Source organism: Danio rerio, chromosome 4 (assembly GCF_052040795.2).
Source record: "Danio rerio strain M-AB ecotype USA chromosome 4, GRCz13ab, whole genome shotgun sequence".
Lineage (NCBI taxonomy): Eukaryota > Metazoa > Chordata > Actinopteri > Cypriniformes > Danionidae > Danio > Danio rerio.
The window spans coordinates 78,014,771-78,030,860 of NC_141024.2; the positions used below are offsets into that span (position 1 = coordinate 78,014,771).

The 16,090-nt window shown below is 41.5% G+C and overlaps 1 protein-coding gene and 8 non-coding genes across 13 annotated transcripts in view; 2 read left to right on the top strand and 7 right to left on the bottom strand.

Moving 5' to 3' along the window:
• Nucleotides 1-16,090, top strand: part of znf1086 (zinc finger protein 1086) — an 893,143-nt gene that overhangs the window by 714,456 nt on the left and 162,597 nt on the right. The gene's annotated exons all lie outside the window — the stretch shown is intronic.
• si:dkey-220a11.5 overlaps nt 1-16,090 on the top strand; it is a 765,979-nt gene that overhangs the window by 306,687 nt on the left and 443,202 nt on the right. The gene's annotated exons all lie outside the window — the stretch shown is intronic.
• trnat-ugu (transfer RNA threonine (anticodon UGU)) lies at nt 111-184 on the bottom strand. Its single transcript has one exon. It is a non-coding gene; the product is annotated as a tRNA-Thr (tRNA).
• trnat-agu (transfer RNA threonine (anticodon AGU)) lies at nt 1,457-1,530 on the bottom strand. The gene has a single exon. It is a non-coding gene; the product is annotated as a tRNA-Thr (tRNA).
• On the bottom strand, nt 1,717-1,790 carry trnat-ugu (transfer RNA threonine (anticodon UGU)). The gene has a single exon. It is a non-coding gene; the product is annotated as a tRNA-Thr (tRNA).
• Nucleotides 3,057-3,130, bottom strand: trnat-agu (transfer RNA threonine (anticodon AGU)). The gene has a single exon. It is a non-coding gene; the product is annotated as a tRNA-Thr (tRNA).
• Nucleotides 4,664-4,737, bottom strand: trnat-agu (transfer RNA threonine (anticodon AGU)). Its single transcript has one exon. It is a non-coding gene; the product is annotated as a tRNA-Thr (tRNA).
• Nucleotides 6,267-6,340, bottom strand: trnat-agu (transfer RNA threonine (anticodon AGU)). The gene has a single exon. It is a non-coding gene; the product is annotated as a tRNA-Thr (tRNA).
• Nucleotides 7,699-7,772, bottom strand: trnat-agu (transfer RNA threonine (anticodon AGU)). The gene has a single exon. It is a non-coding gene; the product is annotated as a tRNA-Thr (tRNA).

Sequence of the window (16,090 nt, forward strand, 5' to 3'; positions counted from 1 at the left end):
GAGGTTGTTTAACTCTATTTGTCGTACTATTCATTACGCCTCAAAGCTATACAATTTTATAATTCATTCCGGTGAGCTCTATAAAACAAGCACACGCACCACCTGGACTAAGGCGCTGCTGGGATTTGAGCCCACGATCTCCTGATTACAAGACAGGCGCTTTCACCAGCTAAGCCACAGCGCCACAGAAACTCACAGTAAGAGACATTTGCCCGATAACAAAAATCGAAGAAGAAAAAATAATACACAACAAAAACCAGCATGTCAGGATGCAGAAAATGCAGACAAGCCGGACGCGGTCTTTTAGAGTCTGGATGATCATGTCTCAAGCCTGACCATGTCATCCAAACCCAGAGTCAGCTCGGAAAATGGAAATCAGGACAAACATATGCTATCGGCCATTGAAAGAGTTTCAGATCAGAAAGCCACTCTCCCATAATCTGAGGGAAAGGTGCAGTTTGGATTTGAACCTAGCACCTGCTGTTCCCAAGACAGGTGCTCTGGCCAACTTAGTCTTAACACTAAAAGAAAAAACCTCTGGATACGATACTTCCAAACGCAGTTTCATCTAAGACAGTGGGGGGGAAGCAAAATATACTGTGCTTTCTACTCAGTTACTTTGCACATGCATAAAGAGGCTCTTGTACGACAAATCCAAAAGGCGTGATCTCAACAATAGGTGGCAGTTACTTTTCCCCAAAATCACAGGTTGCCGACGAGTCATTCCTCAAGCCCACTAGGCCCTACACCGTTTTCTAATCTCCCTTATTTAAAACAGCTCATTTAAGTCATCGGCTTTATTGTAGAGTACCCCTAGTATCTGAGCCTGCACTGCGCAATGAAAGAAAGAAGCAAAACGGGATGGACAGATGCCTAAAATGTTAGAAACGCACCACACCTTAAGTCAGTGAAGAAAAAGAGCAAAGCTTGCAACTCTGGTGGGACTCGAGCCCACAACCTTTAAATGGCTCAGCTCACAGCCTAGAAGTCCAATGCGCTATCCATTGCACCACAGAGCCTAAGTGCTCTGCTTCTTCTAGAACTGTTGGACAGAAAGCACTTTTTAGTACTCTCTGGCCCATGAAAGAAGAGCCAACTGCAGACAAGGCACTGCTGGAATTCAAAGCCAGGATCTCCTGTTTACTTGACAGGCACTTTGACCAACTAAGCCACAGCGCCAAACGATCTTGACACAGGCTAAATGTTTAATTCCCAAAAAAAAAAAAAAAAAAACTAACAACGGTAGCGCTGCATGTGGGAATGTCTGGACTTGAAATATTAAAGTCCAATTGGTTAGGCATTACCACACTATGCTATATAAAGGCATCGTCCAAAGCCCTCTTGAACGAGCAGCGTTCTTAAGGATTTGAGTTTTGTTAAGAAACCGACTGCTAAACATCCCGCTGCGTAAACACTCGTTACTCTTAACAAAAAGCAGACACAAAACCTGTACATTAGGCACTGCTGGGATTTGAACCCAGGACCTCCTGTTTACTAGACAGGCGCTTTGACCAACTAAGCCACAGCGCCAACGCTGAATGGGAGGCAAGACGTTTTTGCACACAGAGACTAAAAAAAGACAGCAAGTCCTAAAATGGCAAGCAAAGAGGTTGTTTAACTCTATTTGTCGTACTATTCATTACGCCTCAAAGCTATACAATTTTATAATTCATTCCGGTGAGCTCTATAAAACAAGCACACGCACCACCTGGACTAAGGCGCTGCTGGGATTTGAGCCCACGATCTCCTGATTACAAGACAGGCGCTTTCACCAGCTAAGCCACAGCGCCACAGAAACTCACAGTAAGAGACATTTGCCCGATAACAAAAATCGAAGAAGAAAAAATAATACACAACAAAAACCAGCATGTCAGGATGCAGAAAATGCAGACAAGCCGGACGCGGTCTTTTAGAGTCTGGATGATCATGTCTCAAGCCTGACCATGTCATCCAAACCCAGAGTCAGCTCGGAAAATGGAAATCAGGACAAACATATGCTATCGGCCATTGAAAGAGTTTCAGATCAGAAAGCCACTCTCCCATAATCTGAGGGAAAGGTGCAGTTTGGATTTGAACCTAGCACCTGCTGTTCCCAAGACAGGTGCTCTGGCCAACTTAGTCTTAACACTAAAAGAAAAAACCTCTGGATACGATACTTCCAAACGCAGTTTCATCTAAGACAGTGGGGGGGAAGCAAAATATACTGTGCTTTCTACTCAGTTACTTTGCACATGCATAAAGAGGCTCTTGTACGACAAATCTAAAAGGCGTGATCTCAACAATAGATGGCAGTTACTTTTCCCCAAAACCACAGGTTGCCGACGAGTCATTCCTCAAGCCCACTAGGCCCTACACCGTTTTCTAATCTCACTTATTTAAAACAGCTCAATTAAGTCATCGGCTTTATGGTAGAGTACCCCTAGTATCTGAGCCTGCACTGCGCAATGAAAGAAAGAAGCAAAACGGGATGGACAGATGCCTAAAATGTTAGAAACGCACCACACCTTAAGTCAGTGAAGAAAAAGAGCAAAGCTTGCGACTCTGGTGAGACTCGAACCCACAACATTTGAATGGCTCAGCTCACAGCCTGGAAGTCCAATGCGCTATCCATTGCACCACAGAGCCTAAGTGCTCTGCTTCCTCTAGAACTGTTGGACAGAAAGCACTTTTTAGTACTCTCTGGCCCATGAAAGAACAGCCAACTGCGGACAAGGCACTGCTGGAATTCAAAGCCAGGATCTCCTGTTTACTAGACAGGCACATTGACCAACTAAGCCACAGCGCCTAACGATCTTGACACAGGCTAAATGTTTAATTCCCAAAAAAAAAAAAACTAACAACGGTAGCGCTGCATGTGGGAATGTCTGGACTTGAAATATTAAAGTGCAATTGGTTAGGCATTACCACACTATGCTATATAAAGGCATCGTCCAAAGCCCTCTTGAACGAGCAGCGTTCTTAAGGATTTGAGTTTTGTTAAGAAACCGACTGCTAAACATCCCGCTGCGTAAACACTCGTTACTCTTAACAAAAAGTAGACACGAAACCTGTATGTTAGGCACTGCTGGGATTTGAACCCAGGATCTCCTGTTTACTAGACAGGCGCTTTGACCAACTAAGCCACAGCGCCAACGCTGAATAGGATGCAAGACGTTTTTGCACACAGAGACTAAAAAAAGACAGCAAGTCTTAAAATATCAAGCAAAGAGGTTGTTTAACTCTATTTGTCGCACTATTCATTATGCCTCAAAGCTATACAATTTTATAATTCATTCCGGTGAGCTCTATAAAACAAGCACACGCACCACCTGGACTGAGGCGCTGCTGGGATTCGAGCCCAGGATCTACTGTTTACAAGACAGGCACTTTGACCAGCTAAGCCACAGCGCCACAGAAATTCACAGTAAGAGACATTTGCCCGGTAACAAAAATCGAAGAAGAAAAAATAATACACAACAAAAACCAGCATGTCAGGATGCAGAAAATGCAGACAAGCCGGACGCGGTCTTTTAGAGTCTGGATGATCATGTCTCAAGCCTGACCATGTCATCCAAACCCAGAGTCAGCTCGGAAAATGGAAATCAGGACAAACATATGCTATCGGCCATTGAAAGAGTTTCAGATCAGAAAGCCACTCTCCCATAATCTGAGGGAAAGGTGCAGTTTGGATTTGAACCTAGCACCTGCTGTTCCCAAGACAGGTGCTCTGGCCAACTTAGTCTTAACACTAAAAGAAAAAACCTCTGGATACGATACTTCCAAACGCAGTTTCATCTAAGACAGTGGGGGGGAAAGCAAAATATACTGTGCTTTCTACTCAGTTACTTTGCACATGCATAAAGAGGCTCTTGTACGACAAATCCAAAAGGCGTGATCTCAACAATAGGTGGCAGTTACTTTTCCCCAAAATCACAGGTTGCCGACGAGTCATTCCTCAAGCCCACTAGGCCCTACACCGTTTTCTAATCTCCCTTATTTAAAACAGCTCATTTAAGTCATCGGCTTTATTGTAGAGTACCCCTAGTATCTGAGCCTGCACTGCGCAATGAAAGAAAGAAGCAAAACGGGATGGACAGATGCCTAAAATGTTAGAAACGCACCACACCTTAAGTCAGTGAAGAAAAAGAGCAAAGCTTGCAACTCTGGTGGGACTCGAGCCCACAACCTTTAAATGGCTCAGCTCACAGCCTAGAAGTCCAATGCACTATCCATTGCACCACAGAGCCTAAGTGCTCTGCTTCTTCTAGAACTGTTGGACAGAAAGCACTTTTTAGTACTCTCTGGCCCATGAAAGAAGAGCCAACTGCAGACAAGGCACTGCTGGAATTCAAAGCCAGGATCTCCTGTTTACTTGACAGGCACTTTGACCAACTAAGCCACAGCGCCAAACGATCTTGACACAGGCTAAATGTTTAATTCCCAAAAAAAAAAAAAAAAAAACTAACAACGGTAGCGCTGCATGTGGGAATGTCTGGACTTGAAATATTAAAGTCCAATTGGTTAGGCATTACCACACTATGCTATATAAAGGCATCGTCCAAAGCCCTCTTGAACGAGCAGCGCTCTTAAGGATTTGAGTTTTGTTAAGAAACCGACTGCTAAACATCCCGCTGCGTAAACACTCGTTACTCTTAACAAAAAGCAGACACAAAACCTGTACATTAGGCACTGCTGGGATTTGAACCCAGGACCTCCTGTTTACTAGACAGGCGCTTTGACCAACTAAGCCACAGCGCCAACGCTGAATGGGAGGCAAGACGTTTTTGCACACAGAGACTAAAAAAAGACAGCAAGTCCTAAAATGGCAAGCAAAGAGGTTGTTTAACTCTATTTGTCGTACTATTCATTACGCCTCAAAGCTATACAATTTTATAATTCATTCCGGTGAGCTCTATAAAACAAGCACACGCACCACCTGGACTAAGGCGCTGCTGGGATTTGAGCCCACGATCTCCTGATTACAAGACAGGCGCTTTCACCAGCTAAGCCACAGCGCCACAGAAACTCACAGTAAGAGACATTTGCCCGATAACAAAAATCGAAGAAGAAAAAATAATACACAACAAAAACCAGCATGTCAGGATGCAGAAAATGCAGACAAGCCGGACGCGGTCTTTTAGAGTCTGGATGATCATGTCTCAAGCCTGACCATGTCATCCAAACCCAGAGTCAGCTCGGAAAATGGAAATCAGGACAAACATATGCTATCGGCCATTGAAAGAGTTTCAGATCAGAAAGCCACTCTCCCATAATCTGAGGGAAAGGTGCAGTTTGGATTTGAACCTAGCACCTGCTGTTCCCAAGACAGGTGCTCTGGCCAACTTAGTCTTAACACTAAAAGAAAAAACCTCTGGATACGATACTTCCAAACGCAGTTTCATCTAAGACAGTGGGGGGGAAGCAAAATATACTGTGCTTTCTACTCAGTTACTTTGCACATGCATAAAGAGGCTCTTGTACGACAAATCTAAAAGGCGTGATCTCAACAATAGGTGGCAGTTACTTTTCCCCAAAACCACAGGTTGCCGACGAGTCATTCCTCAAGCCCACTAGGCCCTACACCGTTTTCTAATCTCACTTATTTAAAACAGCTCAATTAAGTCATCGGCTTTATGGTAGAGTACCCCTAGTATCTGAGCCTGCACTGCGCAATGAAAGAAAGAAGCAAAACGGGATGGACAGATGCCTAAAATGTTAGAAACGCACCACACCTTAAGTCAGTGAAGAAAAAGAGCAAAGCTTGCGACTCTGGTGAGACTCGAACCCACAACATTTGAATGGCTCAGCTCACAGCCTAGAAGTCCAATGCGCTATCCATTGCACCACAGAGCCTAAGTGCTCTACTTCCTCTAGAACTGTTGGACAGAAAGCACTTTTTAGTACTCTCTGGCCCATGAAAGAACAGCCAACTGCGGACAAGGCACTGCTGGAATTCAAAGCCAGGATCTCCTGTTTACTAGACAGGCACTTTGACCAACTAAGCCACAGTGCCAAATGACCTTGACAAAGGCTAAATGTTTAATTCCAAAAAATAAAAAAAAAACTAACAACTGTAGCGCTGCATGTGGGAATGTCTGGACTTGAAATATTAAAGTCCAATTGGTTAGGCATTACCACACTATGCTATATAAAGGCATCGTCCAAAGCCCTCTTGAACGAGCAGCGTTCTTAAGGATTTGAGTTTTGTTAAGAAACCGACTGCTAAACATCCCGCTGCGTAAACACTCGTTACTCTTAACAAAAAGTAGACACGAAACCTGTACATTAGGCACTGCTGGGATTTGAACCCAGGATCTCCTGTTTACTAGACAGGCGCTTTGACCAACTAAGCCACAGTGCCAACGCTGATTAGGATGCAAGACGTTTTTGCACACAGAGACTAAAAAAAGACAGCAAGTCTTAAAATGGCAAGCAAAGAGGTTGTTTAACTCTATTTGTCGCACTATTCATTACGCCTCAAAGCTATACAATTTTATAATTCATTCCGGTGAGCTCTATAAAACAAGCACACGCACCACCTGGTCTAAGGCGCTGCTGGGATTTGAGCCCAGGATCTCCTGATTACAAGACAGTCGCTTTGACCAGCTAAGCCACAGCACCACAGAATTTCACAGTAAGAGACATTTGCCCGATAACAAAAATCGAAGAAGAAAAAATAATACACAACAAAAACCAGCATGTCAGGATGCAGAAAATGCTGACAAGCCGGACGCGGTCTTTTAGAGTCTGGATGATCATGTCTCAAGCCTGACCATGTTCTCCAAACCCAGAGTCAGCTCGGAAAATGGAAATTAGGACAAACATATGCTATCGGCCATTGAAAGAGTTTCAGATCAGAAAGCCACTCTCCCATAATCTGAGGGAAAGGTGCAGTTTGGATTTGAACCTAGCACCTGCTGTTCCCAAGACAGGTGCTCTGGCCAACTTAGTCTTAACACTAAAAGAAAAAACCTCTGGATACGATACTTCCAAACGCAGTTTCATCTAAGACAGTGGGGGGGAAGCACAATATACTGTGCTTTCTACTCAGTTACTTTGCACATGCATAAAGAGGCTCTTGTACGACAAATCCAAAAGGCGTGATCTCAACAATAGATGGCAGTTACTTTTCCCCAAAACCACAGGTTGCCGACGAGTCATTCCTCAAGCCCACTAGGCCCTACACCGTTTTCTAATCTCCCTTATTTAAAACAGCTCAATTAAGTCATCGGCTTTATTGTAGAGTACCCCTAGTATCTGAGCCTGCACTGCGCAATGAAAGAAAGAAGCAAAACGGGATGGACAGATGCCTAAAATGTTAGAAACGCACGACACCTTAAGTCAGTGAAGAAAAAGAGCAAAGCTTGCGACTCGAACCCACAACCTTTGAATGGCTCAGCTCACAGCCTAGAAGTCCAATGCGCTATCCATTGCACCACAGAGCCTAAGTGCTCTGCTTCCTCTAGAACTGTTGGACACAAAGCACTTTTTAGTACTCTCTGGCCCATGAAAGAACAGCCAACTGCAGACAAGGCACTGCTGGAATTCAAAGCCAGGATCTCCTGTTTACTAGACAGGCGGTTTGACCAACTAAGCCACAGCGCCAAACGACCTTGAGAGGGGCTAATTGTTTAATTCGAAAAAAGAACTAATAATGGCAGCGCTGCTTGTGTGAATGTCTAGACTTGAAATATTAAGCAACCACGGCACCTGTACATTAGGCACTGCTGGGATTTGAACCCAGGATCTCCTGTTTACTAGACAGGCGCTTTGACCAACTAAGCCACAGCGCCAACACTGATTAGGAGGCAAGACGTTTTTGCACACAGAGACTAAAAAAAGACGGCAAGTCTTAAAATGGCAACAAAGAGGTTGTTTAACTCTATTTGTCGCACTATTCATTACGCCTCAAAGCTATACAATTTTATAATTCATTCCGGTAAGCTCTAAAAAACAAGCACACGTACCACCTGGACTAAGGCACTGCTGGGATTTGAGCCTAGGATCTCCTGTTTACAAGACAGGTGCTTTGACCAGCTAAGCCACAGCACCACAGAAATTCACAGTAAGAGACATTTGCCCGATAACAAAAATCGAAGAAGAAAAAATAATACACAACAAAAACCAGCATGTCAGGATGCAGAAAATGCTGACAAGACGGACGCGGTCTTTTAGAGTCTGGATGATCATGTCTCAAACCTGACTGGTAACCTGGCCTCTGTTCAAGATCAAAGCAAAAAATGTGTGAATTTATTTTTATTTAATCTATCCTTAATCATGTGTTAAGTGTTTTTTCGGAACCTCCAGTTTCATTACATCCAAACCCAGAGTCAGCTTGGAAAATGGAAATCAGGACAAACATATGCTATCGGCCATTGAAAGAGTTTCAGATCAGAAAGCCACTCTCCCATAATCTGAGGGAAAGGTGCAGTTTGGATTTGAACCTAGCACCTGCTGTTCCCAAGACAGGTGCTCTGGCCAACTTAGTCTTAACACTAAAAGAAAAAACCTCTGGATACGATACTTCCAAACGCAGTTTCATCTAAGACTCTACTTCCTGCTTTGCTACTGTTCGGACGTCTTTGCCTACTGCTCCGCTCTTCGCACTCATGCTTTTATATCTTATACCCTAATTTTAACTTGAGCCTATCAGCACAGTGCTCAAACAACACAGCTTGAAGATCAGCATCGATTCCACAAACTTTCTGGAATATAGCTTTACTAACAAGAGGGGAATTACCGTCTAAACAATCCTCCCGCTATCAGCTGCTTACATTGCGGAGACGGGAAAACACGGCTGTAAAAATGCCTCTGGATCAGATTAATTCAGATTCTCACTGTTGTACAAACTGCCACAAACTTCTACAAAAGATTGCAGTTCTTGAAACGAAGTTGCTAGCGATCCGACCAGAACTTCAGCTTCATTGTGGATCCTCTCAGCACACAGCCGGTGAGTCCCATAAATCTGTTCCTGCTACTGTTTTGAGCACAGAAAAACAGAATAAAACTGTTGAAAATGAGCATTGGCATAAACAAGGTGCGAGACCAAAGGGTACTTGCGGGGTCAGATCATACGCTGCCGCATTAGCGTCTTCTACCCCAAATACAGCTCGGACTCAAATACAGCTTCAGAATAGATATGAAGTTTTGAGTAATATGGGTGAAGAATCCCCAAATGCAGTCAGACAGAGATCGCATGTTTCAGCAACTAATTCTGCATGGAACAGAGGCTCAAGGCCGACTAGACACCGGCATTCTGCTCCGATCACACCTGAGATAAGAACACTAGTCGTAGGAGATTCAATAATCAAGAATTTCAGGAGCAGATCTACAATGACATACTGCTTTCCTCATGCAACAATTTCTGATGTAAACAAAGAACTTGAGGAAATTCTGAAAAAGCACAAGACTGCAAAACGGATTATCATCCATGTGGGGAAGAATGATATTCGGAAGGAACAGTCAGAACTGCTCAAGAAAGATTTCTGTGAGCTCTTGGAAACAGCTGAAAGATTGAAGGTTCAGCCGTTCATAAGTGGACCACTCCCTGCAAGAGGGACAAATATGTTTTCACGGCTTCTTGGTCTAAATGTATGGCTACAGAAAACATGTAACAAGAAAGGACTAAATTTCATTGACAATTTCAATCTCTTCTGGAACCAAAGACAGCTGTTTACATCAGACGGCCTTCATCCAAACAAACTTGGTGCAAAGGTGCTAAAGGACAATATTTTTTTCTCCCTCCATCATCCATAAGCTGTGTATGCCACTGAACTGAATTGCACACAAACACCTAGCAAATGTTCGGATGACCACAGGACCTCAAATCAGCTCCTAAGTGGACTTGTGGCTGATGAATCACCCAAGGACAGTGATAATGCCACGCAGCCAAAACACCCAATGTTGATAGAGACACTATCAGTTGCCCTCTGCTCAACACAGGCAGACTGTGACGCATCAGAACAGCATCAAGTCTCGTCACTCAAAAATGATCCTCAGGAAAACATATTTCTGCAGACAGAATCTCCAGATGCACAGCCTCTGTCACCGGACACGTTCTCATTGTCACAATGTTCACCACTCATGGGTTTTTCAAAAAAGATGGAGGAACTGGTGTATGCTGGAACTTAACTTTCACACTCCATTGCCGCAAGCCCCCAGTTACCAACCAAAAAGCGGCCTGCTCCACAACCACCTATGAGCCCACCTGGAAGAGCCCTCCGATCACACCGCCAGGGCCCAAACAACAACGCCCCATCTTCAGCTGGTGAACACAAGAGCTCTCTGTGATGTGTGTCGGGGACCTGCTTAGATAACAGTGTCTTTATCAAATGTTTTCAGAACAAGCAGGAACCCAGTGTGTCTGTAGCTTTCTCTAAGCAGATATGTGTTGTGTTAAGTGACAGAAAACCAAAGACTTCATCAGGCCGTATAGCAAATCATTCAAATCTGGTGTCTATTAAATGTAGATCTGAGACTACTATAGAAAAAACAGCTAAAACTGTTAAGTTAGTGCTTTTAAACATCAGATCACTCAACAATAAGTCTCTTTTAGTCAATGATTTTATCAACACAAATTGCCTTGATTTTATGCTTTTAAATGAAACTTGGCTAGATGACAGCTGTAGCGCAGCAGTTCTGAATGAAGCAGCTCCTTTAAACTTTAACTTTTTGAGTGTTTGCAGAGTTAATAGGAGAGGTGGAGGCATCACTGCCCTGTTTAAAGATGTCTATGAATTTAAACAAGTGTCATTTGGTGACTATTTGTCTTTTGAATATCTGTGTATAGCACTCAAAGGTGCTCCACGCATCTTACTGATCATTATCTACAGACCTCCAAAATATTCTCCAGCTTTTATTGAGGATTTTACAGAGCTATTATCAATTGTAACCTCTGAATTTGATTATTTTAGTATTGCTGGGGATTTTAATATTCACATTGATAATCCAGAAATCAATGCTGTAAAAGAACTGATGACTGTTTTTAACACTTTTGATCTGACTCAGCATGTTCAAGGACCCACACACAATCGTGGACACACTCTTGATCTACTTATAACTAAGGGTTTACACATTTCATCGACTGTTGTTAAGGATGTGGCACTATCTGATCATTTCTGTATCTTTTTTGATATATTGATCACTCCAGCTATTAAAGACAGATCTGTCTCTGTCAGAAAGAGATGCATAAATGAGAACACCAGTGAGCAGTTTATGAAGGCCATATCGCTAGCACCAAGTATATCTGCAGATTCTGTTGATTCTCTCCTTGATTTGTTCAATTCTAAAATTGAGAATGTCATAAATGACATCGCTCCTGTTAAAGTCAAGAAGATGACTGGCAGGCAAAAGGGATCTTGGACAAGGTCACCTAGAGTACAAATGATGAAAAGACAGTGCAGAAAAGCTGAGCGTATGTGGAGAAAGACGAAACTAGTAGTCCATTATAATATTCCAAGTGAGCTCCTCTCTGAAAGCAAATGTAATGAGTTTGCTCATTTCTTCATTGATAAGATTAATAATATCAGAAAGGCAATCAGCTCATCCAATCAGTCAAGTTGTGTCGATATCAAACAAGCTCAACTACAACTTAAGAAATCAGACATTATGTCTGATTTCATGGCAATTAACGGCAAAATCTTAGAAGAAATTGTGCAAGTTATGAAAACATCAACCTGCAGTATTGATACGATCCCCACATCATTCTTCAAAACGGTGTTTACCTGTTTAGAAATGGATCTTCTAAAAGTGGTAAATGCTTCACTTCTCTCAGGGATTTTTTCAACCTCACTTAAAACTGCAGTTGTTAAACCCCTCTTAAAGAAGAGCAACCTGGATACCACCCTATTGAGCAATTACAGGCCAATCTCAAATCTCCCTTTCATTGGCAAAATCATTGAAAAAGTTGTTTTTAACCAGGTTAACAAGTTCTTAAACTTCAGGGGGTGTCTAGACAATTTTCAATCTGGTTTCAGAGCATATCACAGTACAGAGAGCGCTCTTATAAAGATAATCAATGATATACGCCTAAATACAGATTCAGGTAAAATAACAGTGCTGGTATTGTTGGATCTCAGTGCTGCATTTGACACTGTCGATCACAGCATACTTCTGGATAGGCTGGAAAACTGGGTTGGGCTGTCTTGGACAGTCCTCAAATGGTTCAGATCTTACCTTGAAGGGAGAGGTTACTATGTCAGTATAGGTGATCATAGGTCGAGGTGGACACCCATGATGTGTGGAGTCCCACAAGGCTCGATTCTGGAACCTCTCCTGTTCAACCTTTACATGCTCCCTCTGAACCAAATAATGAGAAATAACCAAATCTCCTACCACAGCTATGCTGATGACACTCAGATCTACCTAGCCTTACTGCCTAATGACAACAGCCCCATTGACACCCTCTACCAGTGCATTGATGAAATTAACAATTGGATGTGCCAAAACTTTCTTCAGTTAAACAAAGAGAAAAATGAAGTCATTGCATTTGGGAAAAGAGATGAGGTTCTCAAGGTAAATGCGTACCTTGGCTCTAAAGGTCAAACGACAAAAAATAAGGTCAAGAATCTTGGTGTGACTCTGGAGTCAGATCTGAGTTTCAACAATCATGTCAAAGCAGTCAGTAAATCAGCATACTATCATCTCAAAAATATTGCAAGAATCAGATGCTTTGTTTCCAGTGAAGACTTAAAGAGAAACTTGTTCATGCTTTTATCAGCAACAGGGTGGATTACTGTAACGGCCTCCTCACTGGCCTTCCCAAAAAGACAGTCAGACAGTTGCAGCTCATCCAGAACACTGCGGCCAGAATTCTGACCAGAAGAAGGAAATCAGAGCACATCACACCTGTCCTCAGGTCTTTACACTGGCTGCCAGTTACATTCAGAATAGATTTTAAAGTATTATTACTGGTCTATAAATCACTAAATGGCCTAGGACCTCAATACATTACAGATATGCTCACTAAATACAAACCCAACAGATCACGCAGATCTTTAGTATCATTTAAACTAGAAATTCCAAGGGTTCAGTCAAAGCAGGGTGAATCTGCCTTCAGCCACTATGCTCCTCGATGCTGGAATCAGCTTCCAGAAATGATCAGATGTGCTCCAACATTTAGGCACATTCAAATCAAGACTGAAAACACTGTTTAGCTGTGCCTTTACTGAATGAGCACTGTGCTACGTCCGACAGATCGCACTATTATGTTTTTCATTTTCTTTTTCATTCTTTTATAACCTATTTTAACTCATTTAAATTTGTTTTTATCTGTTTTAATCAATTTTATTGTCTGAATTTTATGTTCCTAAACTTGTCTTTTTTATTCATGTTTATGTAAAGCACTTTGAATTGCCACTGTGTATGAAATGTGCTATATAAATAAACTTGCCTTGCCTTGCCTTAAAAATCCGCACTCACTCTGGAATATTATCCCTAATTATATTTTCTCCAAAGTTGGTGGTTTAAATTTTCTTTTACTTTGTAATTATAATGTTTTGAGATGCTCTTGGCCTGGTCTCTAATATACAAGCATAACTTTTCTCCACACAGATATTATTTATGGAATAATAAAGACATTCTTTACAAAAATAAATCACTCTATTTTGAAAAATGGTTTAAAAACAAATTTATTTTAGTTGGCCAGCTCTTTAACTCAGAAGGCAGACTTTACAACTATCCAGATTTCTTGCAGAAGTTTAACATTCCTGCTACTCCTAGTGAATATGCCATTGTTGTAAACTTTATCCCTTCTGGCGTGTTTATTCTAATGCAAGGTGTCACACTACCATGGCCATACACTCACTCTCTGAATTTAACCGACACAATGGTTGGAAGTGTGTGTTTTTCAGCAGACCAACAAAAAAATAACTGTAAAATTAGAGGCCTCTTCCAGAGAGAGATTATAAAAATCCCTTATGTAATAGCTTATTGGAACAACACTATTGAAAATATTCCATGGGAGAAAGTATGGACTTTGCCTCACAAGTATCTTATTACAAATAAAGTAAAATAAGCAACATTTAAATTAATTCACAAATGTTATCCTACTAAAAGCCTGTCTTCAGAAATATAAGCCTGACATTGATTTAAACTGCTCATTCTGTCACTCTTCGGATGAAGACTCTATTCATTTGTTCTGGAAGTGCTCCTTCACAGAGAGATTCTGGTCAGATTTGTTGATCTTTATTCAATCTTATATTATGAGTGACTTTTTCTTTTCTTTTAAAGTTATATTCTTTGGATTGTTTGATGACTCTAAAGAAAACATGTAAAAAGTGTATATAGTTAATTTGTGTATTCTATTAGCCAAGTTTCATATTCACAAACAGAAGTTTAGTGGCTCTAAACCTTTTTTTGATCTGTTCAAAATCGACCTATAGCAATATTTGGAAACTATCTAGCACTCTCTTCATCCAAAAGCAACAAAAACAGTATCCTTATATTCTTCTTTTGTGTCTCTCTGTCACCGACTCGGTCCCAGTCATTCCCCTCGCTGGGCCAGCAGAGGCCATCATCTCCGGACTTCTAACATTACGTCATCCCTCCACTCTGATTCCAGCACACCTGTTCTCCATTCCGCTAATGACCCACGTACCCTTTGTAAGCAGCTCACACTCACTCTTCTGTGCGAAGTCTTGTTTAGCCCCGGCCAGCATTTCTGAGCGGTCTATCCTGCCTGATCTCCCGTTTACTACTTCAGCCCGTTTCCTGACTCTGCTCTGTCTTCTGCCTGCCCACGACCAAAGCCTGTTGCACGGACTCTGATTCTCGCTGCCTGCCCCTGACTAAAGCCTGTTACACGGACTCTGAATCACGCTGCCTGCCTCTGACCCATGCCTGGTAATCACTCTGTGTCTGTCATCTGCAACCCCGTCTCATTGATGTGTATGTTGTATGTTCGCACAGCCGTGCGTATTGTTTGATGTTTAAGTGTGACTTAATAAATACGGCAAAATGGATCCCTCCGTGTCAGTCTCCCCGTTACACTCTTTGAGGTGTAACTTTATTTCATCAGTCATAATTTTGTTACCCTGGCGTTTATTTGTCTATGTGTGTATTTCTGCGCATTTGTTTATTTATTTGTATTATTTGTCTCTATGTATGTAATTGTATTTGATCGACCTCTTTAATAAAAAAATAAATAAATTTAAAAAAAACTAGAGCTGAGTTAATCATTGATTTGTTTGACCCGAGTGAATCATTAAACTGTTTGAACCGAGTGAATCATTGAACTGTTTGAATGGTTATTGAATTTTTGTATAACATTAATGAATGTATTGTTCTAACAAATTGATGTGAATCAGTGGTTTAATCTTTGTGCATGGATCAAATTAATTTCAAGTAGACCGAGGTACCTCTTTATTTGGTTTATTATTATTTTTTTTTTTGTGCATTTGATTGTGTTGAATTATTCATATGCTTGTTGGAATGGGTTTTAATTTTTTGTGTTGTAAAACATGTATATAGTGTTATTTTGAGGTTGTAAGGAGACCTATTGAATAACATTAGAATGCAATTTAAACTGGTTGAGTTCTGTCTGATTTATTTTGTCTTTAGCTCTATAGAGTTATTGCACTGCTAGTGTATCCCATGTAGCACTGACTTTATAAACATTATTTTTTATTTTTACTTACATATTTATAAGTTGGCACCCCTACCGAGTCAGTTCGCTACATCGTTACTTTAAGTTGGTGACCATTGGAACACAACGCAGAGGTCAACAATCGTTACACTGGTAAATACTGAGTTATAAGTACTATTGTTGTATATTCTTGCTCCTGGCTATATATTCTGTACAGAGCTGAGCAGATCAGTCTGTTAGATCTTACCAGTTAATGATTATTACATTCATTACAGGAATGATTCTGATTGGTCAGAGCTGGTCATTCTGATAAGAGTGTTCAATTAGTGTTCGATCATTTATATTGTGTCTATTATTGCTCAGCTCAGTGAATCAGCAATGTGCACTCCTCATCATTGTCCAGTAGTTGTGTGTGTATCAGAATATAAACACTGCATCACTTTATCTTCATCCTCCACTTCAGACATTTGACTGTCCAGAACTCATGTCAAAACACAAGTGTTCTTCCTCTACTGACTCGTCTGTATT